This window comes from Monodon monoceros, unplaced genomic scaffold (assembly GCF_005190385.1).
Source record: "Monodon monoceros isolate NGI ecotype Baffin Bay Population unplaced genomic scaffold, NGI_Narwhal_1 Super_Scaffold_12, whole genome shotgun sequence".
NCBI classification, from domain to species: Eukaryota; Metazoa; Chordata; class Mammalia; order Artiodactyla; family Monodontidae; genus Monodon; species Monodon monoceros.
Genome location: NW_021703768.1, coordinates 149,749,707 through 149,777,608, shown reverse-complemented (window position 1 = coordinate 149,777,608; position 27,902 = coordinate 149,749,707). Strand labels below are relative to the sequence as shown.

Genomic DNA, 27,902 nt, shown 5'->3' with positions numbered 1-27,902 from the left:
TGACAGGGGCTATGGATTGCAGGGCTTCCAAAAAGTCAAATAAGGTCCTAGAACCCTCTCTCTGCTGCCCGCCCCCCCCCCCAGCCCTTTTTTTTTACCATGGAGCCTCCCCTGAGAATGATGCTCCTAGGACCCGTTGAGGGAATGCAGGGCAAGGGAAAGGCACTAAGGAAGAGAAAGGTAGGAGGCTGGTTCTGCCTCCCAGATCCAAAGGCCTCCTGACCCAGGCGGGCTGTGAGTGAACTGTCTGCACCCTCTGTGGGACTGTGTGGGTGCGGGCGTGGTGACCCAGAGAGAGGATGCATGCCTGGGCCAGAGGGGTGGCCACTGTGATCATTATGGGCCCAGTGCCCCCAGTCACCACATTCTGCAAGAGAAGCTGGAAATCTGGCTTTTACGTGAATTCTTCTGGCTTTAAAATAAAATATCCAAACTTTTCAATGAAACCTCATTTTTAAATGTTGGCTCTTTTAAAAAAAAAAAAAATCTTAGAGTTCCCTGCGCATGTCCTCCACCAGCTACTGTCTATGATCTCGGCATGCTCCCGGCGTTCTCGCAGAGCAAGGTCAGACCCCAGGATTTCCTTGCTTCTCTAACCACCCTCCCACCTTTCATTATGCCTTTGAGAATTCTGCCCTAGACCAAATTCATTGGTCAGTTGTTCAGGGGGGCGGCGTCTGCCTTCTTCCTGGTTGAAGATCAGGCCGACATTTACCCATCTCTGCCCTGGAAGTCTGCTAAGGAGTCCAGGAGAGGGGTGACTAACCCTAGCAATGGGCTCTCTCGGGGGTAGTGAGCGCTCTGCGTCTGGAAGTGATGGTTTAATAGTGCTGTAGCGGGGACTTCTGCTCCGGCATCTAACAGCCTCCCGATGCCAGAGTCTCTGCCCCTTCTGCCCTCCCCCGCCTCACTTTCCCCTCCCCTCCTATCAGGCCCTCTGTGCTCCAGTCAACCAGAAGGCCTCACCCTTTCCTTAACTCTCGACATTCTCACACCTCCGTGCCTTTGTACATCCTGACCCCTGGGTCTGGATCACCCTCTCCCGAGGCCTCCATCCTGTCTCTCAGCCACCCGGAAAATGCCACACTCATGCACCAGCTCCCGCAGCGCCCGTGCCTCCTTCGTCATAGCTGGGACCCTGGGAGGCTGGCATCAGCTCTTCCCGTGTCGTGCATTATTTAGACTCTCCCATCTCCTTCACGTGCTTTTACCTCTCAAACAGTTTTTGGATCTATTGTCTTCTCTCCAGCTGCAGCATTTCAGCCTTTACCCCTGCTCACCTGGACAAGAGCAAGGCCATCCCGATTAGGTGCCTGGCCTCCAGCTCTCTCCTCAGCCCCACCTGCCTTCTTGCTGTCTGAAGAAAGGGCATTTTCAAAAGTGCAACCTGATGGCCTCTATCCTCAGCCTAAAGTCTCTGAGTGACTCCTGCAGCCTACAGGGCAAAGTCCAAACTCTTCAGCTTGGCATTGCAGGCTTTTCATGATCAGGGCCCTGGCAAATCGAATCCTCCGTTACCTCCTTCCACTGTCCCTGGCGCCTCAGGCAAAACCTAATTGTTCTGAATGCCCTGAGCACACCTGGAGGGTTCGCAGCTGTGTCTCTGCACACCTCTTTCCCCACCTTTAGTACCCGGACACCCTCTGTCTACCTGCTGCACTCCATTCCACCCGAACATCCAGCTCTGCGAATCCTCCCCTGATTCCCCCAGGGCAGTGGGTAATGGAGTCCCTGAGGTTTGCTCATGGCTTCAGGGCTGCATCTGTCCCACTGTGGGTTACACGTCTGCCTTCCCCACTACACCGGAATCTTTTGGCAGGTGTCACATTCATCCATCTCTGTGTCACACTGCGCAGGACTAGGCACAAGCAGGCCCCCGGGACCGAATGGCTCTAGTGCTCAGAGAGGGTTTGGAAGTTAGAAGATTATTCTCATGGGAAAAGTGGGTGACTCCAGAGCTGAAAGTGGCCAAGCTGGAGACCTTGTTGGAGCTGTTGACAATTCTTCCTGCTGTTCCTGGAGGCTGGGCACCAGGTCCAGGGTGCCACATGCTCCTAGAGACTGTCCCCACGGGGCTGGCGATAATCAGTCACGCCACCTGCTCCGTTCTGATCCGTGACCAACTTGGCTCCAGACAGCTCCCTCTCACTGCCACGGCGCCAAGCCTGCGCCCTCCTGGCAGCACTGCCACAGGGAAGCCGGCATCAAAGAAGGGCAGAGCTGAGAAGGCCCTATGAGATCAGCCAATACGGCCCCCTCTGGTTTTCAGATGGGGCAGCTGGGACCCAGAGAGGGGCATATGCTTGCCCAGGGTCACATGGGAGGCCAGTTCCTCTGGATCTTACCAGATAGTAAAAAGAACGATCAAAAGAAACCTTGAGATGTGCTAGAAAAGGCCTAGGGGTGGAGGGAGCCCCTTGAAAGAACAGTGAAGCCCTTTCTGAGGCTGACCCCAGAGCTGCTATGCAAATGATGACCTGGGCAGAGGAAACAACCAACCTTTCGACCAACCGTGCAAAGGTCTTGCATGGGGACCAGCTTGCTGCTTCGAGGCCAGCGTGGCCAGAGCAGAGTGAGTGAGGGGAGATGCAGTAGAAGGTGGGGACAAGGCCCAGTCCTGTAAGGCCTGTACACCTTAATGGGGTTTGCATTTCAGACTAAGTAAGGGAAGGACGCAACCAAGTTTCAAAAGATGATTCTGATCTGAATAGACAGTGCTGCAAACAAGATACACAAATGGCCAATAAGCACCCGAAAAGATGTTCAAATTCATTATCCGTCAGGGGAATGCAAATCAAAACCACAATGATATCGCTTCACACCCACTAGGATGGCTAGAATCCAAACGTCAGATCGTAAGCATCGGTGAGGATGTGGAGAAACTGGAAACCACAGACACTGCTGGTGGGAATGTAAAATGGGAACCCTGCTTTGGAAAACACTCTGACAGTTCCTCAAAGGATTAAACATAGCGTTATCATATGACTTAATAATTTTACTTTTAGGTATATACCCCAAAGAAATGAAAATGTATGTCCTGACAAAAACCTGTACACAAATGTTCAGAGCGACATTATTCATAGTAGCCAAAAAAGTGGAAACAACCCAAATAGCCACCAACTGATGAATGGATAAATAAAATGCGGTCTATCTATACAATGGAATATCATTTGGGCCATAAAAAAACAATGAAGTACTGACACACGCTACAACATAGATGAACCTTGAGGACATTATGCTAAGCGGAATAAGCCAGACACAGAAGGCCACACACCGTATGATTCCGTTGGTATGAAATGTCCAGAACAGGCACATCTACAAAGAGATAAAGTAGATCAGTGGTTGGGTGGGAGCAGGGGTGGATAGGGAGTGACGGCCAATGTTTACAAAGTTTCTTTTTGGGGTGATGAAAACGTTCTGGAATTAGATAGCAGTAATGGTTGTACAGTTCTGTGAATATACCCAAAGCAACTGACTTGTATAATTTAAGAGGGTGAATTTTCTGGCATGCGATTTATATGTCTATACAGCTTTTATGTTTTAAAATAAGAGACCACTCTGGTTGGTGGTGGGGAAAGAGGGGCAGCAGGGAGGCCAGACAGCCAGTAATGCAATCACAGGCTCAAAGGAGGCACTTAGTAAATATCCATGGTTCAGGAAGGCCCTTCTCTTCTGAGCCAGGGTTTCTCAACTCAGCATTGTTGACATTTTGGACAGGTTAATTCTTTGTCATGGGGGCATTGTGGGATGTTTAACAGCACACCTGCCCTCTACCCGCTAGGTGTCAGCACAGCCCCCCCACCCCAGTTGTAACAATCAAAAATATCTCCAGACATTGACAAATGTCCCTGGGGACCAAACTGTGCCCCCTTGCGAACCATTGTTCTAACCTCTCTTACTCACCTGGTGGATTCCTGCTTATAATTCCAGAAGCATTTCAGATATCATCTTGTCTGGGGAGCCTTCACCCTTCGTCCTCTGAGGTCCCACAGTTTCCTAAACAACTCCACCTGCATGAAAGCCCTGAGGACACTGTTTACACACCACTCTTCCCCACACCCGTGTAGGGAGGGCATCTTATGCACCTTTGGGTCCCCAGCATCCAGCACAAGCCCTGGCACTTTGGAGGTCACTGCTGTGCCATTTCTTTTCTTTTAAAAAAAAAATTAATTTAATTATTTTTTTCTTTTTATTGGCCATGCCATGCGGCTTGTAGGATCTTTTTTTTTTTTTGACATTTAAAAAAATTTTTTTAATTGAAGTATAGTTGATTTACAATGTTGTGTTAATTTCTACTGTACAGCAAAGTGATTCAGTTATACATACACATACATTCTTTTTCATATTCTTTTCCATCATGGTTTATCACAAGATATTGAATATAATTCCCTGCGCTATACAGTAGGACCTTGTTGTTTATCCATTCTATATAGGATAGTTTGCATCTGCTAACCCCAAACTCCCACTCCATCCTCTCCCCACGCCCCCAGCAACCACAAATCTGTTCCCTATGTCTGTGAGTCTGTTTCTTTTTCATAGATACATTCATCTGTGACATATTTTAGATTCCACATATAAGTGATATCGTGTGGTATTTGTCTTTCTCTGTCTGCCTTACTTCACTTAGTATGATAATCTCTAGTTGCATCCATGTTGCTGCAAATGGCATTATTTTGTTCTTTTTTATGGCTGAGTAGTATTCCATTGTATATATGTACCACACCTTCTTTATCCATTCATCTGTCGACGGACATTTAGGTTGGCTAATTATAAATAGTGCAATGAACATTGGGGTGAATGTATCTTTTCGAATTATAGTTTCCTCCAGATATATGCCTAGAAAAGGGATTGCAGGATCATATGGCAACTTTATTTTTAGTTTTTTGAGGAACCTCCATACTGTTTCTCATAGTGGCTATGCCAATTTACATTCCCACCAACAGTGTAGGAGGGTTCCCTTTTCTTCACACCCTCTCCAGCATTTGTTATTTGTGGACTTTTTAATGATGGCCATTCTGAGTGGTGAGAGGTGGCACCTCACTGTAGTTTTGACTTGCATTTCTCTAGTAATTAGTGATGTTGAGCATCTTTTCATATGCCTATTGGCCATCTGTATGTCTTCTTTGTAGAAATGTCTATTTAGGTCTTCTGCCCATTTTTTGACTGGATTTTTTAAAAATAAATTTATTATTTATTTTTGGCTGCGTTGGGTCTTCGTTGCTGCATGTGGGCTCTCTCTAGTTGCGGCGAACAGGGGCTACTCTTCGTTGCAGTGTGTGGGCTTCTCATTGTGGTGGCTTCTCTTGTTGTGGAACATGGGCTCTAGGTGCATGGGCTTCAGTAGTTGTGGCACGCGGGCTCAGTAGTTGTGGCGCACGAGCTCTAGAGCGCAGGCTCAGTAGTTGTGGTGCATGGGCTTAGTTGCTCCATGGCATGTGGGATGTTCCCAGACCGGATCAAACCCACGTCCCCTGCATTGGCAGGCAGATTCTTAACCACTGAGCCACCAGGGAAGTCCAGGTTGTTTTTTTGTTACTGAGTTGTATGAGCTGTTTGTATATTTTGGAAATTAAGTCCTTGTCGGCTCCATCATTTGCAAATATTTTCTCCCAGTCTGTAAGTTTGGACATATTTTTAAGATAAAGCCAATGGTATTTGATGATGCATTGCATGTGATATATGAGAAAAAGAGAACTTTTAAGGATGGCTCCAGGAACCATACTCAACATCCCGTAACAACCCACAATGGAAAAGAATCTGAAAAAGAACACATGTACATATAGGTATCTGAATCACTTTGCTGCACACCCGAAACCAACATAACACTGCAACAACTTAAAAAATTGATTAAAATTTTTTAAAATAAATACAAAAGAAAAGGATGGCTCTGGGATTTTCAGTCTGGGCAACCAAAAGGATGGAGTTGCCAATGAATTGAGATGAATAAGAGAGCAGGTAGGTCAGACTTCAGGGAAGGACAGGAGTTCCATTTCTGACATGCTAAGTATAAGTCAGAGTTCTTCAGAGAAGAGAAACAGAACCATTAGGAGATATATATAAATATATATATATATATATTTTTTTTTTCCATGGCTGAGTAGGTATTCCACTGTATGTATGTACCACATCTTCTTTACCCATTCATCTGTTGATGGACATTTAGGTTGCTTCCATGTCTTGGCTATTGTAAATAGTGCTGTTATGAACATTGGTGTTGATGCTGCCATCTTTATTTATTTATTATTTTAGTTCCATGACCAGGGATCGAACCCGGGGCCCACAGTGAAAGTGCCGAGTCTTAACCACTGGACCACCAGGGAATTCCCTGAGCCATTTCTTTACCTGTAAAGTGCAGAGATGCATTGCTTCCCCCAGGGTTTCTGTAATAGGTACTAAAATGTCAGCCGATGGAGTCTGTTGACACTTCCTGACTCTGGCTAGGAATGTAGACTCTGAATTTAGATGGCCTGGGCTTGAATCCTGTGTGACACTAGGCAAGTGGCTGAAGGTATCTGAATCTTGGTTTCTTCTCTGTAAAATGGGCTATTGCTAGTACCTGCCTCATAGGGTTATCACGAGCACACAGTAAGAACATAACCAATGCCAGATATCAGTGGTATTAAAATTTTAGTATTCCTTCTTCCTTCTAAGGTGCCTGCCAGACCTCAACACAGAGGTGTCCTTATTACTGACAAGCATCCATGCGCCAGCCCTGTCCTGGGTGTTGGCCAGGAGGAGGTGGGAGAGGGTGGGGTATATTGTCATTAGAAGTCAGACAGTTCTATGTCTGCTAATTATTATAGTATATGCTCATTGCATAAAATCTGGAAAGTTCAAAAATTATAAAGAAGGAATAAATCTCCCACTGGCAAACACTGTTAACACCATTTGACTTATCTCCTTCCAGTCTTTTTTATGTGCTTGTCACCAACTTGTGACTATGCCATATATACGCATATGCATAAGCATAAGCATGTCCCCATCCACTAAGAACTGTCCATTTTTCTTAGAGAAGAGACCGGTGGTGGCCAAGGGGGAGAGGGTTGGGGGAGGGATGGAGTGGGAGGTTGGGATTAGTAGATGTAAGCTGTTATATACAGAACGGAAAAGCAACAAGGTCCTATTGTATAGCACAGAGAACTATATTCAATAGCCTATGATAAACCATAATGGAAAAGAATATTAACAAAAGAATGCATATATATATATGTATATGTATAACTGAATCACTTTGCCGTACTGCAGAAATTAACACAACATTGTAAATCAACTATAATTTAAAAAAAAAAAGAATTTAGGCTTTTAGCCTGAGATGGGTGACCATTCAAGTTTGTTTTTTATTTTAATATTGTAGTAAAATAGACATAACATAAAATTTATCATTAAAATGTCCATTTTTAGTAGCCACATGGCTGTCCCATAGTTTATTTATCTCCTACTGTCAGACATTTAGGCGCTCTCTGATTGTTGATGAATATCTTTCCAATTGAAAGAGCCTTTGTCCATATTTCCATCCTTTTGTTTGGATGTCCTCCTCTTCTCTTAAAACATTTTTGGCAAAGGAACATCTCCAGCCTGCTGGGACACCCATTTTCCCATAGCAAGGAGTCCATTTTCCCATCACCAGAGACTTTCTCCCTAAGCTGAGCTAAATCCTTGGGATTGGGACTTAATCCTGTTTCCCTTTCTCTGGGGGCGTTAGTGGAGATGGACATCAGCTGGCCTTCTTTTCTCGTTGGACACATCAGCTGGTAGGGTCAGTTGCATTAGTCATCAGGGGAGGATGCAGAAATTGTTCTTGCAGCCCAGAGAAGTCTAGGTTAAGGTTAATTGAGGTGAGGTGAACTGGGACAAGGTGGTAGAGGAAGGAAGAGAAGTTGGTGGGCTGGAGTGAGTCAGCCTGGTGTCTGCTTCCTATGTGGTGTTGAGTCGTGACCTTCCTTGCTTCCAGACCTCGAGAGAAATCACCTGGCAAAGGCACCCCCCACCCCACTGCCAGCCTTCAGACCCACTTTCTCCAGTGATTATGTAGCAGCTCTTCCTATTACATGTTTAACAAGAAACCAACTAACCAGGTGCCAGGAACACCATTCACAGTCATATTTTGGGGATGGTTTGGTCCTATGAGAAGCACTCTACAGTCAGGCAGAACTGGGGCCAATCCCAGGGCAGGCACATCCCACCAGTGTGACCCTGTGGAAATCACAGACCCTGTGAGCCTTGATTTTCTTATCTGTAAATTGGGGTTGAATGGCGCTGGCTTCCATGATTATTGTGATGACTACAGCCAATACTGTATACATAATGCTTTGAGTACCAGGCCTTCACGGGGCAGGTGCAAGAGAAGTGTTCTTTTCTCATTCTATTCAATCTCCTCATATCTCAAGCTAGAGATGTCAATAAATCTAATTTACTAATTGCCTTTCATAACGTCCAGCAACAGGAAACTCATGAATAGAGAGGAATTCATAACTTTCTATCACAAATAAAGAAACTGAGGCTTGGAGAGATTCAGCCAGGAGGCTTTACTGGACATAAGCTGTCATCTCAAAGATTTCATGTCTAAAAGAACCACCAAGATGTACGTCTGAGTTGGGGAGTGGGACCCCTGACACCACCGCCCCCCATTCTCTGGGCCCGGCTTCATGCCCAGCTGGACCACTAACCATCTCTGGCAAAGGAGACCAGAGAGGACCTGGCACGTACAAATGAGTTCCCAGGAGGCAACCATCGCCAGGACTCTGGCCTCGCGAGTTAGGATATGACAGCTGCCACTGGGGAATACCACAGCCCGCAGGTACTTTCCCCCCCCCCCCCGCCCCACCTCCTTACCCTCACAACCACTTCAAAGGCGGCGTTAACATGGTCCTTTTCATGGGGGAGGAAACTGAGGCTCCCATGATCAAGGTCAGCTGTACTACTTAAGAGGCACAATTGGATTTCCAAGCCGCTAAGCCGAGGCCACTTGCCTGGCTCATCCTGGAAGCTCCAGCCCCCCCCCCCCCCCCCCCCCCCCCCCCCCCCACCCCGGGCATCGGGCATCCAGGAGGACGAAGGCTGCCTGAGGAGCTAGGGGTCTCCTCCACGCCCACCCCCTGCGCCCTACCTGCTTTCCTTAAGCAGAAAGTCGTGCCCTGTGCCCACAGACACATGGCCCTGAGAACACGCCAGCGCCCAGACCCGGGAACAAAACAGGGGCTATTTCGGCGAAAGTGGGTTTTCCAAATCCACCCCCAAGGGGGTTTGAGCGCACATCCACCCGACCCAGCGCCCAGAGTCACTGCCGCAGGCCAACCAGGGTTGCATCCCGCGCTCGCAAGGCGTCCCAGGGCGCCACCCCCCGCCCCCGGCCCCGCGAGTCACAGAAGGTAACTGAGGCTCGCCAGCGAAGCGACTTTCCCAAGGTCAGGCACAGTCAGCGCGCGCGGAGGGGCCGGGGTTCGAACCCGGGGTCAGAGACAAGACGGCGGCGGCGAACCGGGAGCAGCCGCCCGAGGCGGCCCTCCTTCCTCACCAGCGCCCGCCAGGGGACCCCACCCCGAGCTCAGGCCCCGCGGGGAGGCGGCGGCGGCGCTACCTGGAGCTGCTGCCGCTGAAGTGGCTCCGCTCCGGCTCGCCTCCGTCCAGCGCCCGCGCCGGCTGCGCTCCGGCCAGGGATGGAGCTGGCGGTGCGCCCCGCCCGCGCCCTGCGCCTCGCCCCCACTTCCTCGTCTCCGCCTCCAGCTCGCTCCTCCTGGCTTCCAACCGCTCCTTCCCTTCCTTCCCTCTCCAAGTCTCTTTCTCTCCTCCTCTCTCCTCTCTTTCTCCCACTCCGTGCGCGCGGCGCACACACACTCACATTCTCTCTTCCTTGGCTTTTCTCCCTCCCCGCACGCTCTCCCACATCCTCTCTTTTCCTTTCTCCTGGACCTTCTTTCCTTCTCTCTCTGGCCCTGACACTTTCCCTCTGCCTTTCTTTCTGTCAGGCTGCCCCCTATTTCTCTGGCTTTTCCCCCACTCCCTCCCGCCCACTCCCCGCACTCCCCCCACTGCCTGGCCTGGGAGCCAGCTTCCAGCTGTGCAGTAACCGGCTGAGTGGAAGGGGACTTCCCTCTGTGGCCCAGCGCTGGCTTCTGCCCACAGCTGTAGGGCCTGCCCCGGGAGGGCTAGACCCAGGGGATCAGGTGGCACCCCTTCCCTTGGGTGCCCAGCTCTTAGCCACCTGGAATCAAGCTAGAAGAGGGAGAAAGAACTAGTTTCAAGGGAAAAGTCTGGATAATTCTGGGATCTGAGGTCTGGAAAGACAGAGGGCCCGAGGCTTAAGGCACAGGGAAATCAGTTCAGGGGTTATTAATTTAAAAAAAACAAAAACAAAATCGGGCTTCCCTGGTGGCGCAGTGGTTGAGAGTCCGCCTGCCGATGCAGGGGACACGGGTTCGTGCCCCGGTCCGGGAAGATCTCACATGCCGCAGAGCGGCTGGGCCCGTGTGCCATGGCCGCTGGGCCTGTGCGTCCGGAGCCTGTGCTCCGCGATGGGAGAGGCCACAACAGTGAGAGGCCCGCGTACTGCAAAAAAAAAAAAAACAAAAAAACGTTAGGAAAAGAAAAAACAAAATCAGTGGAGCTTCAGAAACCCCCAGAGTGGATTTGCTCTAGTTGAAGGGATAGATGGAGAGAGAGAAGAGGTAGGGAGAGGAGGGTCTTGGGAAAAGGGGCTCTTGGGGCAGGGAAAATAACACCCACCTTCCAGATGAAAACATGGAGGCTCAATGGGAGAAACCTCACTTAAATATCAAGATGTCAAGGCTGCTGTGCTAACCACGCAGACCTCGGTGGAGCGGAGGCTGGGTGGGCAGGATGGCGAGGGCTGTGCCAAGCCTGGCTTGCTAACCCAGAGTAAGCGAGGCAGGTGGTCAGGTGGGCTGCCCCATATGATACCTGGAGGGGAGTTTCAGCAAGAGCTTGACAAAGGAGAGGGAAAGGGGGCTGGTTCTGCTGAGCGTCGGTTTCAGGCATGTGCTACTGATGACTGACACGGCATCCTAAGTCATTCTGTCACTGTGGGCCCACCCTGTGCTATGTGTGTGCTGACATGCAGAGACTAAGGTCACGGCTCCCTGGACCTCTGAGGCCACAGCTTCTGGGACGCTGCTGAAGGCTGTGCATCCAGGCCACCAGCATCTTGGAATGACAGCAAGAGCCTCCAAGCTGGTCTCGCAGCCTCTACTCTTATTCACCAGCAACTCACAAAGCAATATAGGTCATCTCAAAAAAGTATAAATCAGATCACACCTCTCCACCCCCCGATGAAAACCCTTCCAGGACTTCTTGCTGTCGTTAGAATTAAATCCAAGCTTCTTCTCACCATCAGCGTGATCTGGCCACGGACCACCTCTCTGAGCTCATGTCTCACCATCCTCCTCCTCCCTCTGTGTGCCTCAGCGGCAGTAGCTTCCTCCTTGTGCCCAGAACAGGCCAAGCTGGACCACACGACAGGCCATCTGCACTGGCTGTTCCCTCTGCCGGGAATGCTCTTCCCCACATCTTCCCACGGCTGCCCAAATATCAAAGAGGCCACGAAGCCTGATCATCGTACCCAAAGCAGTCACCTCCATGCCACTGGGTTTTTCCTATCATCCCTTTTCTATTGTAATGAAAACACGTACCACTGTCTAAAATTATTTTTTTAATTCATTTGTTTATGTGCTTATCGCCTGCTTTAATGCACCAGAATGGAACGAGGGAAGGAGCAAGGACCTTGTTTGTATTATTCCTGTGTCTCCTCAGAGCCTGGAGCAGTCATAAATGATCAAAAAGTGTTGGTCAAACGAGTGAATGAATAGATGCTATAATGAAGAGGTTTAGAAAAAGGAAAAGTTGGTTGACCCTGCCAAAGGAAACAAAAATTGTCTTCAGAGAGGAGTGGTTTTCGAGGCGGATCTTAAAAGGAAAACATTTCACAGTGGAAGGGCCACAGAGGCAGAGGAAACAGCATGGAGGCCCGCACAAGGCATCAAACAGCCTGGGGCATTCATGGAGTGCAGACTGGCAGGCCGGCAGGAATCAGACCGTGGGGGGCTTATAAGGACACAGGTAGGACTTTGGAGCAATGGGAAGCTATGGCAGGTTATTGCACTGGGTGGCTGGAAGGGCCGGGATGTGCGTCCTGGAGAAGAAACGGCTCCAGTGACCTTTTTCTCTCTGCTCTGTGGGCAGAGGGAGCAGATGAGACAGCAGCACTTGGACCAACAGTAGAAATAGAATGAGACAGATTTTGGCTCTGTGAAGGATATTTTTTTTTAAAGGATCTGAAGGGGAAAATGGGCTCCATGCAGATGAGATTATTGTCCACCCATATTCAGTGCCCCTCCCAGGAGAGGAGGAAATGTCTGTGACCTGATTGGCCACTGATGTATTGGTGGATGTGATTTGTGTCACTTCTGTGCAGAGGCTCTGGGCCAGTGAGTCCTTGTCATTTCCCTTTCCTGTGTGTCACGAGACTGGCTCTGTTCAGGAGATATGCCAGGAAGAGGTTGCTCCCTTACTTCGGGTCCCAGAGTGAAGTCTCGGAAGCCCAACCAGCCCCTGGTGGACACGTAATGTGAGCGAGAGATAAATTTGTTTTAGGCCATTTAGATTTGCGGAGTCACGGGTAATCGTGGCCCCTTGGTCTTCCTTGCTGAGTCAGAGCTTCAGTCAAGCTGGTTCCAGCACTTACTACCTGTGACAGATTTTCAAAGATGGCCACAGTGTGGCCCTGGCTCCTTTGCAGTGTGACAGCACCTCCCACTGAGAGTGGAGTGTATGTCCTTTCCCCTAGTTTGGGCCTGCCTTTGATGGCTAGAACCCAGAGCAAGCAGTGCTGTGCCATTTCCGAGGCTAGGCCTTAAGAGACCTTGGTGCTTCGGATTTTACTCTCTTGGGATAAGGCCCTGAGGCCACCAGGCTGCGAAGACATCTGAAGGACCACATGGAGGAAGAGGGTCAGCTGTCCCCGCTCTTGTAGCCATATGGGTGAGCTCAGGCAAGCCCAGCAGAAGACTCACCCAGCCATCCCACAAAACCGAAAGAAATGACATATTCTTGTTGTTTTACACCAGTAAGCTCTGGGGTGGTTTATTACAAAGCAATGAATAACTAGATAAGGGGCCTTGGGAATCAGTTTGCATCTCTAAGCCCACTTAGGAAATAGGCTTTTTTTTTTTTTAAACACATTAAAAAACATTCGGTTTTATTAGTTAACATGTGTGAAGTTCACACATAGTCTAAATAAAACCTTTCAAAATCCACTGTAGGATCCTTAATCAAAATACAGATTAAAAGCATTCAGAAACATTCTTGTTCTTCTGATATAATGGCCTGAGAATTACAGTTTTTATGGTTTACAAAACTGAGGCTAATCATTTAGAAAACATGGATGGATATTCATTTTATGACCTTTTACTGAAGGGTTACCTATACATTTCTTGGATATCTGTAAAGGTGTCTTTATTTCAACCATGTCAACTCACCATTAAATAAGCGTAACAGTAACTTCTGCCTCAAAGGGTTTGGATGAGGCTCACATGAAAAAAGAAATGAATATTAAATGCATTCATTCTTTCAACACGTGATATACTGGACCTACAATGTGTCAGGCACTGAGTTAACTCTGGGATACAGTGATGAACAAGATAGACAAAGATCTGACATGCTAGAAGGCATAAAAAGACAATGAACAAGCCGATAATTTTAGCTAAAGAGAATTGCTATGAGAAAAGCAAAGCAGGGTAATGTAGTTGAACGTGACTGGGAGCGGTACTTTGTTTAAGACAGTTGGAGAAAGTTTTTCTGAGCTTGTGGCATTTGAGCTGAGCCAGGATTATGAAGATAAGGGGGAGAAGTATCCCGTGTAGAAGGAGCAGTAGGTGCAAATGCCCCAAGGTAGGGACACGCTTGGCCTCGGCAAGGAACATGAAGAAGTTCATCATGGCTGAGTGTAGGAGGGGGAGGGACCATGGCTGGAAATGGTACTGGTGCAAGGTCATGATGAGGCATGTGGATTTCATCCTAAATGAAATGCAGTCACTGGAGGCTTTTAATAGAGAACTGACACCCTTCATACACTGTAAAGTGAGGCAATACATGGTTGGCCACCCAACAGATTGGGATGACATTTGCAAACTCTTCCAGCTCTGAAAGTTTCCAGTTCTGTACTAAAAATCTGAAGCCCTTTGGAAGCTAAGCACTTTGATCATAGAAGACGTCATCATTATTACTGGTAGGCTGCTTACCATGCAAGAGGGCTTTGGGATCTGATGGCCTCAAATTCCTCCTTGCTCTGAATAGGTAAGAACCATCTATCAAAGGAAGCCAGAAGAACTTTCTCATTCTGAGGAAACCCAAATCACTATTTGACCAAAAAAAAAAAAAAAAAGAGAGAGAGAGAGAGAGTAATCTCTGCCGAGTCTGACAGCTTAAAATTGCAAAAAAAAAAAAACCAAAAACTTTGCGGCAATTAACATAACGAATGACATGGTATAGCGATAATATTTACTGAAGTGGTCTGCAGAAAATTCCAATGAAACCCACTGGTTTTGTCATCAGTTATTTCTTGTCTCCGTTCTGCGCTCTGAGGTGGCCCTGGGTTTGTCGTAGGGCACCTTAGACTGTGGTTGGGATGCGTGGGGTGCACTTCCTGACCGTGATGTGCTCTGAGTCTTGAGAGAAGCATCAGAAAGGTCTCAGGGCTGGAGTCCCCAGACAGATGCAGCAGTTTCCCACCCCACTGGGGCTACCCCAAGGAGCCCAACTTGGCTATTTTCCCCGTGACTTTAAGATTGCATGATGCCCCAGTTCTGGCTCACAGGATAGGAGGTAACACAATTTGTTGAGCAGCTACCGTCTTCTGTATACTATGCTGTGTTCTTTGTATAGCACATCATCTCAAATAATTCTCACCACAGCCCTGTGAGGTAAATACTATTATTTCCCCCAGGTTGCAGGTGAGGAAACTGAGGCTCAGAAAATCCGAGTTTTCTCCAAGGTCCTGCAGTTAGCTGGGGGATTCACTTGACTACCTCCAAAGCCCCTGCTTTTAAATAGTCTGCTCTCCCAGCCCACTCCACTAGAAAATACACTGTTCCATGGGAATCCAAAGGAGGAGATGATGCATTCATCCTGGGTCTCTAACCAGCCAGCCCACCCTGTGGATTTTGGACTTGTCAGCCTCCTTAATGGCATGAGCCAATTCCTTAAAATAATTCTCTTTCTCTCTCTCTCCACATTCTATTGGTTCTGTTCTCTGAAGAACCCTGACTAACGCACAGAATAGGAGCTATTAGCCACGTCTTAAAACAAGGATGGGAGACAATATTTAGAGCAGCTGGAAGATGTGTTGGTGGACACAGGCAGCCCAGAACTGAGGACTCCTGGAATAAAGGAAAAGCCAGGTCTGGGCATCATGCTAGGCTGATCCTCTGGGAGCCAGGCTGGGTCATTAATCAGAGTCCTGGGAGGCAAGGAGTTTGGAGGTGAGACTGGGGCCCAGCTTAAGAAGTCTTAGGCAGCTTGTCCCTCATCCAGGCAGGGGCAGAGAGCAGAGAGCTGTTGTCTACCACACCGATTTCCACCCCTGCTTTGTCCTTGCTTTACCTACCTTAGAGGCTGGAAAGTCCAAGACTTGTTTTGCCAGCCTCCATTATAGATAGATACTATCATGTGGCCCAGTTTGGCCAATGAGACAAAGGGGAAATCTTTGGGGCAGGGGTGGGAAATTTCCCACCTGTAACAAGAAAGAGGGATGGAAGGCACACCTTCTCCTGCTGCCCTGCCTGCTTGTTCTGCTACTTCCTCCTTTGGATCGTGCAGCTGAGGCAGCCATGTTGTGACCGTGAGGGAAAAACAATGGAAGAAATGGACTCAGAACCCACACGCTGTAGGGCTCCTGCACCAGCCCCAGAAACACCGACCTGCCAACTTTTTCCCTTGTGAAGTAATGAAACACCCACTGTGATTCAGGGATTTTACAATTTACAGCTGAACACATCTTGCTTCAAGGAAGAAATAATACACATGTGCAGAAAATGTGATCCCATCCTCAATCCTCAATTTGCCGCTCTTTGAGAATATGGTGACTCAATTTTCCTCTGTTGGGGCATTCTTTTTTTTTTTTTTTTTTTCAGTTTTTTAAAATGTATTTTAGGGATTCCCTGGTGGCGCAGTGGTTGAGAGTCCGCCTGCCGATTCAGGGGACACGGGTTCGTGCCCCGGTCCGGGAGGATCCCACATGCCGCGGAGCGGCTGGGCCCGTGAGCCATGGCCGCTGAACCTGCGCGTCCGGAGCCTGTGCTCCGCAACAGGAGAGGCCACAACAGTGAGAGGCCCGCGTACAGCAAAAAAAAAAAAAAAAAAAGTGTTTTATTGAAGTATAGTTGATTTACAATGTTGTGTTAATTTCTGCTGTACAGCAAAGTGATTCAGTTATACATATACACACATTCTATACATATATATATACACATTCTTTTTCGTATTCTTTTCCATTATGATTTATCACAGGATATTGAATATAGTTCCCTGTGCTCTACAGTAGGACCTGTTGTTTATCCATTCTATATATAATAATTTGCATCTGCTAATCCCAAACTCCCAGTCGATCCCTCCGCCACACCAGGCATTGGTAGTTTTTAAATCTCCCCCCGTAATTCCAACAGGAAGGTAAGTTTGAGAACCTGTGTCTGACCGGTCCTTCTCAAGCTCTAATATTCATACAAACCACCTAGGGACCTTGTTAACATGTAGATTCTAATGAAGTAGGACTGAGACCTGAGAGTCTGCGTGTCTAAAAGCTCACAGGTGATGCTGATGATGTTGGTCCGTAGCTCACACTGGATTAACAAGGTCCCAGGGACCTCCCTGCTGGCACAGTGGATAAGACTCTGTACTCCCAATGCAGGGGGCCTGGGTCTGATCCGTGGTCAGGGACCTAGATCCCACATGCACGCCGCAACTAAGGCAATTTTCCTCTGTTGTGGCATTCTTCCTTTTTCCTCTCCACCTGCTCCCCTGTCAAGCTTAGCTATTAACTTTCTCTGGAAGTTCAGCTTCAAGCTCCCAGTCTGGATCCCATGCCCCTCCATGAAGCCTTCACCTGATGCCCCTTCGCTATCATGGCACACATCATATGGTTTTGCGATGGCCTCTTTCCACCAGGGGACGCTTTGTGAAGCCAGGAAGAAAGGGGAATGGGAGAAGGCAGTGACATTTGTCCTCCTTTTGGACTTCCACTTATGTCTCGTTTGTCCAGACCTATCACATGGCCATCCCACGTCACCCTTCCAGCTTCTATGTGGACAGCAGGCAAAGGAGAAGAGGGCTGGGAATGGAAGTGTTGGGTTGGCCATTAAGAAGTATCTCCCACACACGACAAAATATATTTTTTAAAGTTCTCTGATATTTTAACTGCATATTATTATTGTTTTTTCTAAATGGAAATAATTTCATTATTATTATTATTTTGATTCTCAAAGCAATAAAGCTTGTTTTAAAAATTCAAACCATATGGCCTTCATGAGTTTCCCGAAATCTTGCTCCCAGAGATAAGCTTATGAGTAGTTTGATCTATATCTCATTCCAGACTTTTAGCTATTCATACAGATATTTTTAGACATTTATTTGTAAAAATGGGATCATATCACATATACTATTCTGCCATCTACTTTTTAAATTTATTTATATTTTTAAAAATTTATTTATTTTTGGCTGCATTGGGTCTTCGTTGCGGCGCGCAGTCTTTCTCTAGTTGTGGTGAGCGGGGGTTACTCTTTGTTGCGGTGAGCGGGCTTCTCATTGCGGTGGCTTCTCATGTTGTGGAGCACCGGCTCTAGGCGCACAGGCCTCAGTAGTCGTGGCTCACGGGCTCTAGAGCGCAGGCTCAGCAGTTGTGACGCACGGGCTTAGCTGCTCTGCGGCATGTGGGATCTTCCCAGACCAGGGCTCGAACCCGTGTCCCCTGCATTGGCAGGCGGATTTCCAACCACAGTACCACCAAGGAAGCCCCATCTACTTTTTTTTAAACACAAGAGTAACATGGACATTTCCCCACATTTATGCAAATAAATCTAATGTAACTTTTTTGAAAAGTGTGATCTATTGCTGCACAACTAATGACCACAAACCTACTGGCTCAAAACAACACACATTTATCATCGCACAGTTTCTGTGAGTCGGGAGTCTGGGTGCAGCTTAGCTGGGTCCTCTCTTCAAGGTCTCTTACTAGACTGTAGTCAAGGTATCAGCTGGGTTGGGTTCTCTTCTGAAGGCTTGAGGGGGGTAAGGATCTGCTTTCAAGTTTACTTACAGAGTTGTTAACAGGATTTGTTTCCTTTTGGTTGACGGCCTGAGCTCCCCAGTGACTGTTGGCCTGAAGGTATCCTCAGTTCCTTGTCATACGGCCCTCCCCAACACAGCAATTAGTTTTATCAAAGCCGAGAGGCAGAGAATCTGTTAGCAGGACAGAAGTCAGGATCTTTTGGAATCCAATCACAGAGTGATACCCACTCAACTTTGAGGTGTTCTATTGGTTAGAAGCAAGTTATGGGTCCTGCCCAGGCTCAAGGGGAGGACATTAAACAATGGTGTGAATACCAGGAGCCAGGCATCACAGGGCCACTGCCTGACATGCTGTCCCACTTAGTTAATGATTTTCCTATTGATGAACACCTAGGTCGTTTCTAGTTTTCTCACCAACAATGTCATCATCCTTGAACTTGCATCTTCATGAACTGGTCCAATATTTTCTTTGGAAAATTCTTCAAGGTGGAATCTCCAAATCTAAGAGCAAATAGATTCATGGGTAAGTGCTCTCCCAAAGGTCGACCAAATGTGTTCTTTCAGCCCGTGTGTGAACGTTGACTGTTTCTCAGTAAGGTTGGGTATATTTTCTTATGTTATCAGCTACTTGTTTTGGTCAGGATTTTTTGGTTACCAGGAACAAAAAGCTATTTGAACTCATTTAAGTTTAAAAAAGAAAAAAGAGGCTGTTTTTTGTAAGAACCCAGCAACACCATAAACAAGTCACTGCCTTGCCTTACGGGAGGGAGTGGGGACTCCCTGCAGCTACTTCATTCACTGATCCCCCTCTGGGGACCAGGAGGGGGTCTCTGCTTCTCTCCACCCATCAGCTCCTCTCTTTTCTCCTTCTTTACTGACAGCTCGTCCACTTAGAAGAGAAATCTTCCTCATTGCTTTCTATTAGTTTCCAAAGAAAACATACTTGTTATGAAAATTTTAATTAATAGAGATGTGCCTGAAGTCAAATGTAATAGTGTCATCCCCACCCCAATCCCTTCTCTCACATCTGTGGACATTCACAATTTGATGTGTATCGTTCTAGTTTTTTTTTTTTTTTTTTTTTTTTGCTCTATGAATGATGATAGCTCCCACCTACTGAACATTTAGTATGTTCCTAGCATTGTTCTAAGATATCATATGTTTTAATACTCATAAGACAACCATTTGAAGATGACTCAGTTATTCCTCATTTTATAGATGAGGAAACTGAGGTTAAGTAATTTGCCCAAGGCCATATGGCTAATATGTCAGAGCCGGGATTCCAACCCAGGCAATTTGAATCTGAAACACACACACAGGTACACACACCATAAATAAAAAAAAGTGTTTTTAATATAGTTTAAAAATATAGTTTAAAATATCACGTTTCATTTCCTGCATTTTTTTCATGTATACGTAGATTGAACCTAATTCTTATTAATTCCCAAGTGATACTGCATTATATGGAAGGGGCAGTGTGTGGGGCAAGCAACATGCCCAATACTCTTGGATTCTCTCTCCTTCCAGTGTTGCCTGTTTGTGTCCTTTGCCCATTTTTCTGTTAGGTGCTTTTCTTTTCCTTATGGACTTCCAAGAGCTCCTTGAATATCAAGTGCCGTCCATCAAATATGTTGTGACTGTACTTTCTCATTTTGTTCTTCTTCTCTGTGCTTTGTGCTATAAAGAAGTTTTAAATCACGATGTGATTATATGTGTTGATCTTTTCTTTTATCATTACTGACCTTCATGTCATGCTGGGAAACACCTTTCTCAACTCAAAATTATAAACCCTTTCCCCCTTTATTTTCTCTCTTCCTTTCATGGCTTTTGTCCTACATGTAAATATCCTATCCATTTCCCTTTACTTTCTCTATTGCTTTTATGGTTTTTGCCTTACATTTAAATAGCTAATCCATTTCAAATTTGTTTTTAAAATCAAGTTAATCTTCTCTCAAATAATTATTCCAACACAGTCGATTGACTAAGCCACGCTTTCATACTGATCCGAGCTGTCCTGATGTCTTATCACATCACTGTGTGTAGGGGTTCTGAGCAGGGACATTGGAGCTGGACAGACTTGGATTCTGGGTCCTACTCTGCTACTCACTGACTGTGTGACCTTGAGCAGGTTAAGGTGTCTGGGCTTACGTTTCCTGATGTGTAAAGTGGGGATCATCAGGGTTCCTGATTCACAGGACTGCTGGGGGATGCAATGATGCAGCACCTTCAGAGCACTCAATAAACATCTTCAGGATTATTATTTCCCAAGTCCCTACCTCTCGCTTTTCAAGAGCCTATATCTGGGCCCTCACTCTTTCTGTCTGCTTCTGCCCCAGAGCCACACCACTTACACGCCCCTAGCTCTATAGCTTATTTTAGTATCCGCTAGACTGTAAGCTTCTTGAGGACAAAGATGGTGTCTATATCTTCAGACCTATATAATAGGTACTCAATAGATATCCACTGAAAGAATGAATGAGTAGTATGAGCTCCCCTCCTTCTTTCATCTCTTGAACATTTTCTTGGCTACCCTTGAGCACGTTTTTCTTCAAATTAATTTTAACTAATCTGCCAAGATCTTCTCCCAAGCATTAATGGGATTTTTATTGGCATTACAACAAATTAATGGGGTAATTTGAGGAGCATCAACCTTACAACCTCAGGAACATGATCTACGCTCCCTCATCCCAGCTGCCCTTTGTTGAGCTTTGCTAAGCTGTATTGGCCTTGCCTGCTTGCCTCTAAGTTTATTCCTGGATATTTTTGCCATTTCTCTTGCTCTTTTGAAGCCATCTCTTGTCTATTGTAGTGACTGAGCGCCTAGGATCTCGGGTTGGATTCCCTCCTGCTGGCATCCGTGGCCCTGGTGTCCAGCAGGTCTGAGTGCGAATCCACTTAATGGGGGTGTGAGCTTCAGAAATCACCCACCACCCTGAGTCTCAGTTTCCCAGTCCGCTCCACAGGCTCACTGTGAAGCTTGAGCTGTTGCCCTCCCCCCACCTCATCCCTTTGGTAGCTGGGAGGCCTTTCTGTTCACTAAGCACGTGTGTCAAGTACTCAGTCTAATGACCTTTCAGATTCTTGAAGGTGATCCTGATGTGGAGATGCTGGAAGAGTGACATTGCTCTGCCTAAGACCTGATGGAGACTGGAGCTGGGAGATAGGAAATCTTGAGAGGGATGAGGAAGATATACGAGGAATATTCTGGGGAGTGAGAGAGAGAGAGAGAGACCAGCGGATGGGAGAGGAGGGCAGAGGAGAAGTATCAAATGTCAAGGGGATTTGGGGGGGTAATCTCACCTCTTCCTATCTTCTCCACTCCTACTGGCTACCATGTGTGGCTTGTTTTTTTCTAACACCACCCAGCATTTCTCTGACACCAGCTGGGAGTCCTACAGTTCAACTCAGTTCTGACCCTATCTACCTGGATGTGGCATCAGATCCCCCATCAGTCCTGCAAGACTGTCCCGCTGACCCACTTCAGATCCCAGTCACAAATCCATGTTGTCACTCCTGCTTCTGACTGACCAGCTGTAGATTAGAGGTTCCCATGACCTTGCATTTGATTACTTTCCTAGAGTGGCTCACAGAACTCAGAGAAACCTTTTACTTACTAGATCTCCAGTTAATTATAAAAGGACATAACTCAGAAACAGCCAGATGGAAGAGATGCACAGGGCAATGTAAGGGAAAGGGTGCAGAACTTGCACGCCCTCCAGGAGCGCACCACTCTCCCCAAACCTCCACGCATTCTCCAGCCCAGAAGTTCTACAAATCCAGTCCTTCGGGGTTTTGATGAAGGACTCATTACAAATAGGAAAGATTGATTAAATCGTGGACTTTGGCAGTTGATTCAACCTCCCATCCATCTTCCCTTCCCAGAGGTGGGCAGGAACTGAAAGTTCCAGACTTTTAATCACGTTGGTTCCCCTGGCAACCAGCCCCCGCCCCCTTAGGTGCTTTTCAGAACTCACCTGATTAACATAAATTCAGGTGTGGTTGAAAGCGCTTTGTTATGAATATCAAGACACTTTTGTTGCTTTTAACAGCTAGGAAATTCCAAGGGTGTTAGGGCTGTGTGCCAGAAATTAGGACAAAGACCAAATATATATTTCTTATTATAAAGCACAAGATCTTAATGGCCAAGCAAGGAAGTTTTGAGCCTCCTCCGCCCTGGCCCAGACATCTGTCTGGCTCTTTCCAAGGGGCCCTTGAGCCTCCAGACAGAGCAACTGGACCTAGCTCTGAGCTGCTCCTGCCTATAATAGGTCCCCTGAAGGCCCCTCAGGCCCCCTGACTGCCGAGTCCCTGCCCAGGGGGACCTACAGCCCTGTAGACCTGGGTGTGGGGAGGGAGGCCAGAGGCTTGTTCCCTGCACCGGAGCCCTCCCCAATGGCTGCTCCTGCGAGCTGGGCACCGTTTCCCCAGCTCAGTGAGTTTACCAGCGTTGGAAGACTTTAACTACCACCACCCCTCCCCCGCTTCCTCTACGCAGCCCCACTTCCATCCCTGACCCGACCCTTTCATCCACCCAGTCTGAAATTCAGCATCGAGTCCCTCTGATGACACAGCTCATTCCCTACTAACACCATGTCTGAATAAGTGTGTTTTCTTATTGTTGGGCCCCAAGTGATTTTCCTGACATAACTCCTACAGGGCACATGCATTAGGAAATGTCCTGGCAGAAAACGGGTGGCACACTCTGATTGGGTAATTTGAGGCATGAGGCAGAGGGGCTTTTTACAAAGGAGAAGGCAGGATGCAGGGAAGCCACGAAAGATGGTGTGGCACCTTCAGCTGGCCACAGCTGGGCATCTTTACCTCCAGGGCTGAAGGGACAAGAGAGCTAGCAGGTTTTAACACCAGGACACGGGGGTGGGGGGAAAGAACTGCCTAGAAGGAGCTGCATCCTTGGGTGGAAGGCAGCAACTGTGCCCTTGGGACCACACAGTGGAAAAGTGGAGGATACAGACCCAACCTCACTCTCCCCTCCCTCCAGACAGCACTGCCCATTGGCTGAGCACAATGAGATGTCAGGGGGCAAGGGAGCTCTTTGAAACAGTGGGCCTCTGGGGTAGAGAGAGGGTCTGGAGGGCCAGGGAGAAGTTGGCCGTCACAGCTGGGAACCACACGTCAGTCTCCAGAAGAGTAATGGCGAACACACAGCACTGCCCACTTGCCAGCCTCTTTGTAAGGACTTCATTTGTTTTTACGTATTTAATCCCCACTACAGTCCTCTGAGGTAGGTGCTATTATTGTCAGCATTTCTCATAGGGAAACTAGGCTCAGAGAGGTCAGGTACTTGCCCAGGGTCACCCAGCTACCGAGAGGCAGAGCTGGGACCTGGATCCAGGCAGTCCAGCCCAGACACAACACTGTACTGTCCCCCAACTCCCACATCAGGGACCCGAGGGGAGCTGCCTTCCAATGAATGCCTCTGCACTGTGAAATGCACTAGGGTTGGGATGGACCCAGATGTGATAAGATCTTACTCAAGGACTTTACTCAGGGGTGAGCCGATGGCAAGGTATCAAGCTGGCAGCAAATGTAAAGGGCAATCAGGTTGTCTGCATCAGCTGATGGCCTGCAGTCCCCTGTGTGTGTTTAAATCAGCATTTCAGCTCCCTAGTCCCAGTGAGAGCCCTGGACCCAAGCCCTCAGCTGTGAAGTTGTCTCGTATCTCTGGACCGGATGGGTGGCCAGATTCCCAGTGTGAGTCCCAGCTCCATCACTTACCAGCTGGGTCTGGGCTTCCGTAACAAAATACCAAAGACAGCTGCTATAACAAACATTTATTTCTCACAGTTTTGGAGCCAGAAGTTGGAGATCAAGACATCGGCAGGGCTGGTTCCTCTTGAGCACCGTGAAGGAGAATCTGTTCATGCCATTCTCCTTGCCTCGGGTGGCCTCAGACATGCCTCAGCTTGTAGGTGGTGATCTCCCTGTGTCTGCTTCCCTCTGTATGCATTTCTGTGTCCCAATTTCCCCCTTTTATAGGGACAACAGTCACCTTGGCTTAGGTGCCATCCTAGTGACTTTATCTTGATCATCAGCAAAAATCCTATTTGCAAACAGGTTCCCATTCACAGGGAACACAATTCAGCTGATAACATTGTCATTCCAGCCACCTTAAGAGCTGAGACACTTATTCAGTCCTTCCTTCACTCCCTCTATAACTCTAATGAGCATCTAACGTGTACCGCGTCCTGCACATTGGAGAGGCAAAGACATGAGGACCAGTTCCCTGGTGTCAATATGTTTGAAACCCAGAGAGGTAAACCCATAAACAGGGGACTTCCCTGGTGGCGCAGTGGTTAAGAATCCGCCTGTCAGTGCAGGAGACACGGGTTCGAGCCCTGGTCCGGGAAGATCCCACATGCCAAGGAGCAGCTAAGCCCGTGAGCCACAACTACTGAGCCTGTGCTCTAGAGCCCACGAGCCACAACTACCGAGCCTACGTGACACAACTACTGAGCCTGAGTGCTGCAGCTACTGAAGCCCGCACGCCTAGAGCCCGTGCTCCGCAACAAGAGAAGCCACCGCAATGAGAAGCCTGCGCACCACAACAAAGGCCCAACGCAGCCTAAATAAATAAATAATAAGTAAATAAACAAATAATAAATAAATAAATAAAGGGTGCTACCCTTAAAAAAAAAAAAAACACTGAAAAACCCATAAACAGGTGACAGGAGGGAAGAGATAGGAGAGGTAATTGGCCAGGGAGAGAGTGCAGGGAGGGCGCAGGGAGGGTTCTGAGAATGGTTCTGGTAAACAAACCTTCAATGAATCCATTTGCATTTTTTGTCCAAGACCCTGGCCTTGTGTTTGCCAGGCATTCGATGGGGGTGAGGGTGGTGGTGGGGAGTGGAGGGGTGCTTCCTTTTTCCTTATTGTGCAGGAAGCTTAAAAAAAATTAAGACTTCCAAATCTATTCCAAGCTGATTCTCCCAATAAATTCCTTAAAAAATTCTCTCGAAACCTGAATCTGGTGCCCAGGTTTTACAGAATCTCTTTTCCCACATTCTAATCCTGTGTCATGTCTTGCCAGGAAAAGCATAAGCTCCCCTGATTCTACTCCAGCCCAGCTCCAAAGAGAGGGGGACTTCCCTACCAACCCTCAGCCAGAATTCTCCGGCACAAAGGAATGCTTCTCCCCAGAGAGCCTGTAGTTTTAGCTGGAGTCCTCAGAAAGACACTAGGGTAAAAAATGTCCTATTTTGAGTATTTACTGTCTGCCCCCAAATTGAGCTAACTTAACCTATATAAGTTCATTTTACTGTCATAAATAATCATCCCTCATTTACAAGTGAGGAAATTGGGGCTTGGAGAGGAGAAGGGCCTTGCTTATAGTTACAAACAAGGCAACCATAAACAGCTGCTCAGGCTGTGCACTGCACAACTCCAGGTGGTGACATTCATAAACTATGTGAATTAGCTGGGAAGAGCCAGTGCCAAGATTTGAACTAAGATCTTACTGGCTCCCCAGCCCATGCTCTCAATCACTATGCTACATGCCTTTTTAGAAAAGAAATGCTGGGAGGGACTCCAGAGACTACCTTTCCCAGAGTTTGCAAACTGGGGAGCTAAGAGTCACGTCCAGCCTGTTTCATCTGTGGGGCACATTGCAGTTGATATTGACAAATTAGAAGATTTCACATAAAAATCCAGATTTTTGTCTTCTCCTAAAATGTCAGATATTGGGCTAATTCTTACAAAGGGCCATTGGATGGAACTGAGTAACGTCTCTCTCTTTCTGCAGAGCATGAGTTCTTTACTTCACTGAAGTTCCCACACGTACTTTGGTCTCAGACGCCTGCCCATCTCACTCACGTACATCACCTCCCCGGCCCCCGCAGGCACTGGGCTATGTGACTTTTGCTGCAAAATTCTAACATACATACACGAGTCCTTGCCTGCTAGGTATTCACCAAACACAACATGCCTCCCTGCCGTCACTTCCTCCCCTGCATGTCCTTCTCCCTTTCTCCCCTGAGAAAGGGGAGAAACTCCTACTCATTCTCTGAGGTTCGGCTGTCGCACCTTGAAGAAGCCTCCTTCCATCAGCGCCTCTGATTGCCCCTCCAGAATTATGATGAGCTCTTTACTTGTCCACTGTCTGGATGACGGGCTTCCTGAGGACCCAGAGAGCGTCTTTGATCTCCGCACCCCCAGTGCCCAGCATGATGTCTGGCCCAGAGTCTACAGGGCTCTAATCAGCACTTATTCCCTTCTGTCTCTCTTTCCCTCTTCTCCCTACAGGCAGAAAAACTGAGGATCAGAAAGGACATGTGATTTGTCCCAAAGCACATAACACAGACCATTCGTAGAGCAGAGAGAGCCCTTGGTGACTATGTATTCCCGCTCTTCTGTTTTCTAGAATGGCAAGTGGAGCGGAACGGGAGCTGGCTCAAGGCCCCACAACTCGTCTCCTAACCTCTAGTTTGGGGTTCACAATCTCTTTTTCCTCAATCACATTCCGGCTCATGTCTTGCCCATAACATAAGTATGAGCTCCCCTGTCTGATTCTACCCCATCCCAGCTCTAAAGTGTAGGGTCTTCCCTTCCAAACTCAGCACAGAGGACACTTCTTCCCCAGGGGGTCCTCAGATTCAACTCGACATAGGGGTCAACACCTACTAAGCTGTTAGTGACATTCCTCTTAAGTTCTATTTCCTAGCAGAGTCAGGGAGTTTCTCTGGATTTCCAGAATGTTTAATACCATAGCTGGGCAAGCAAGGACAGTGGGGACCATTGGCATTTTGCAATTCTCTGAGCTAAAAGACAGAACGCTGTCTGTCTCAATCTATTTCAGAGTTGCTGACAAGGATGCAGAGGAAAAGCTCAGTTCCAGGGTGAACGGTGGGTGTCACCCCGGCCCCGACCACAAGGCTGTCCTTATTAGTAGAGCACTGATTCTGGTCCCAGGACCTCAGACACTGCTGAACTCCCCTGTATGAAGGCTATTCATAGACCCTGAGGAGTCTCAGCTTGCAAGCAGCCAGCCAAGGCCTGCTCATTCCCTTCCTGCACGGGCTGCAACTTCCTTCTGGGGCCAGTGTTCCAGATTGCAGCTTGCACTATTCCTCTTGCTGTCTTTCCTTTGGGGACGAACAGTCTTCTAGTACTCATCGGATTCTGTTCACCATTCACTGAGCTCTTCTCAGACTTTTGGTTGGGGGCAGGGTGGGGTCTCTGCCCTCCCTCACGGACCTTATGGTCCTGTGGGGAAGACAGAAAATAAGCAAAGAGTTACCATAAAGCAAATAAATAATACAAGTAAATACAATGCAACGAAATAGCTACACTGCGTGGTGAGATACCACGATAAAGGAACATGTGATGGGGAGTATTGAAAACACGGAAGTAACATAGACGTTGCCATCCAAACAGTGCGCTGTGATGCAGCTGTTAAAGACGGTGTCGATAGCCCTCATGACCGGTATGGAAAGGTGCTGAAGATAGGCTGTTGTCAAAGGCCCCCGTCCAAAGACCACCAGGAGTACACCTGTGATCAAAAGGTAGGTTTGTTTGTCTTGCAGCAGCAAGGAGTATCACTCAGAGGAACCACAGGGCGGGGGTTGGATTGACAAGGTTTCTTAGAGACCTTGTCC

General features: G+C 47.7%; 1 protein-coding gene across 7 annotated transcripts in view; it reads right to left on the bottom strand.

Annotated features, from left to right (window-relative positions):
* The window catches only part of HRH2 (histamine receptor H2), a 46,660-nt gene extending 36,765 nt beyond the window's left edge, over window positions 1–9,895 (bottom strand). For 5 of the 7 annotated variants that reach the window (XR_003792717.1, XR_003792718.1, XR_003792716.1 and 2 more), the window contains exon 1: window positions 9,578–9,895. The gene's annotated coding sequence lies outside the window, so the exon portion shown is untranslated. Of the gene's footprint in view, window positions 1–3,274; window positions 3,316–3,903; window positions 4,257–9,577 lie in introns of those variants that run through there. The other 2 variants (XM_029217282.1, XM_029217283.1) reach the window with 2 other exon arrangements.
* Between the last annotated feature and the right edge of the window lie 18,007 nt (window positions 9,896–27,902).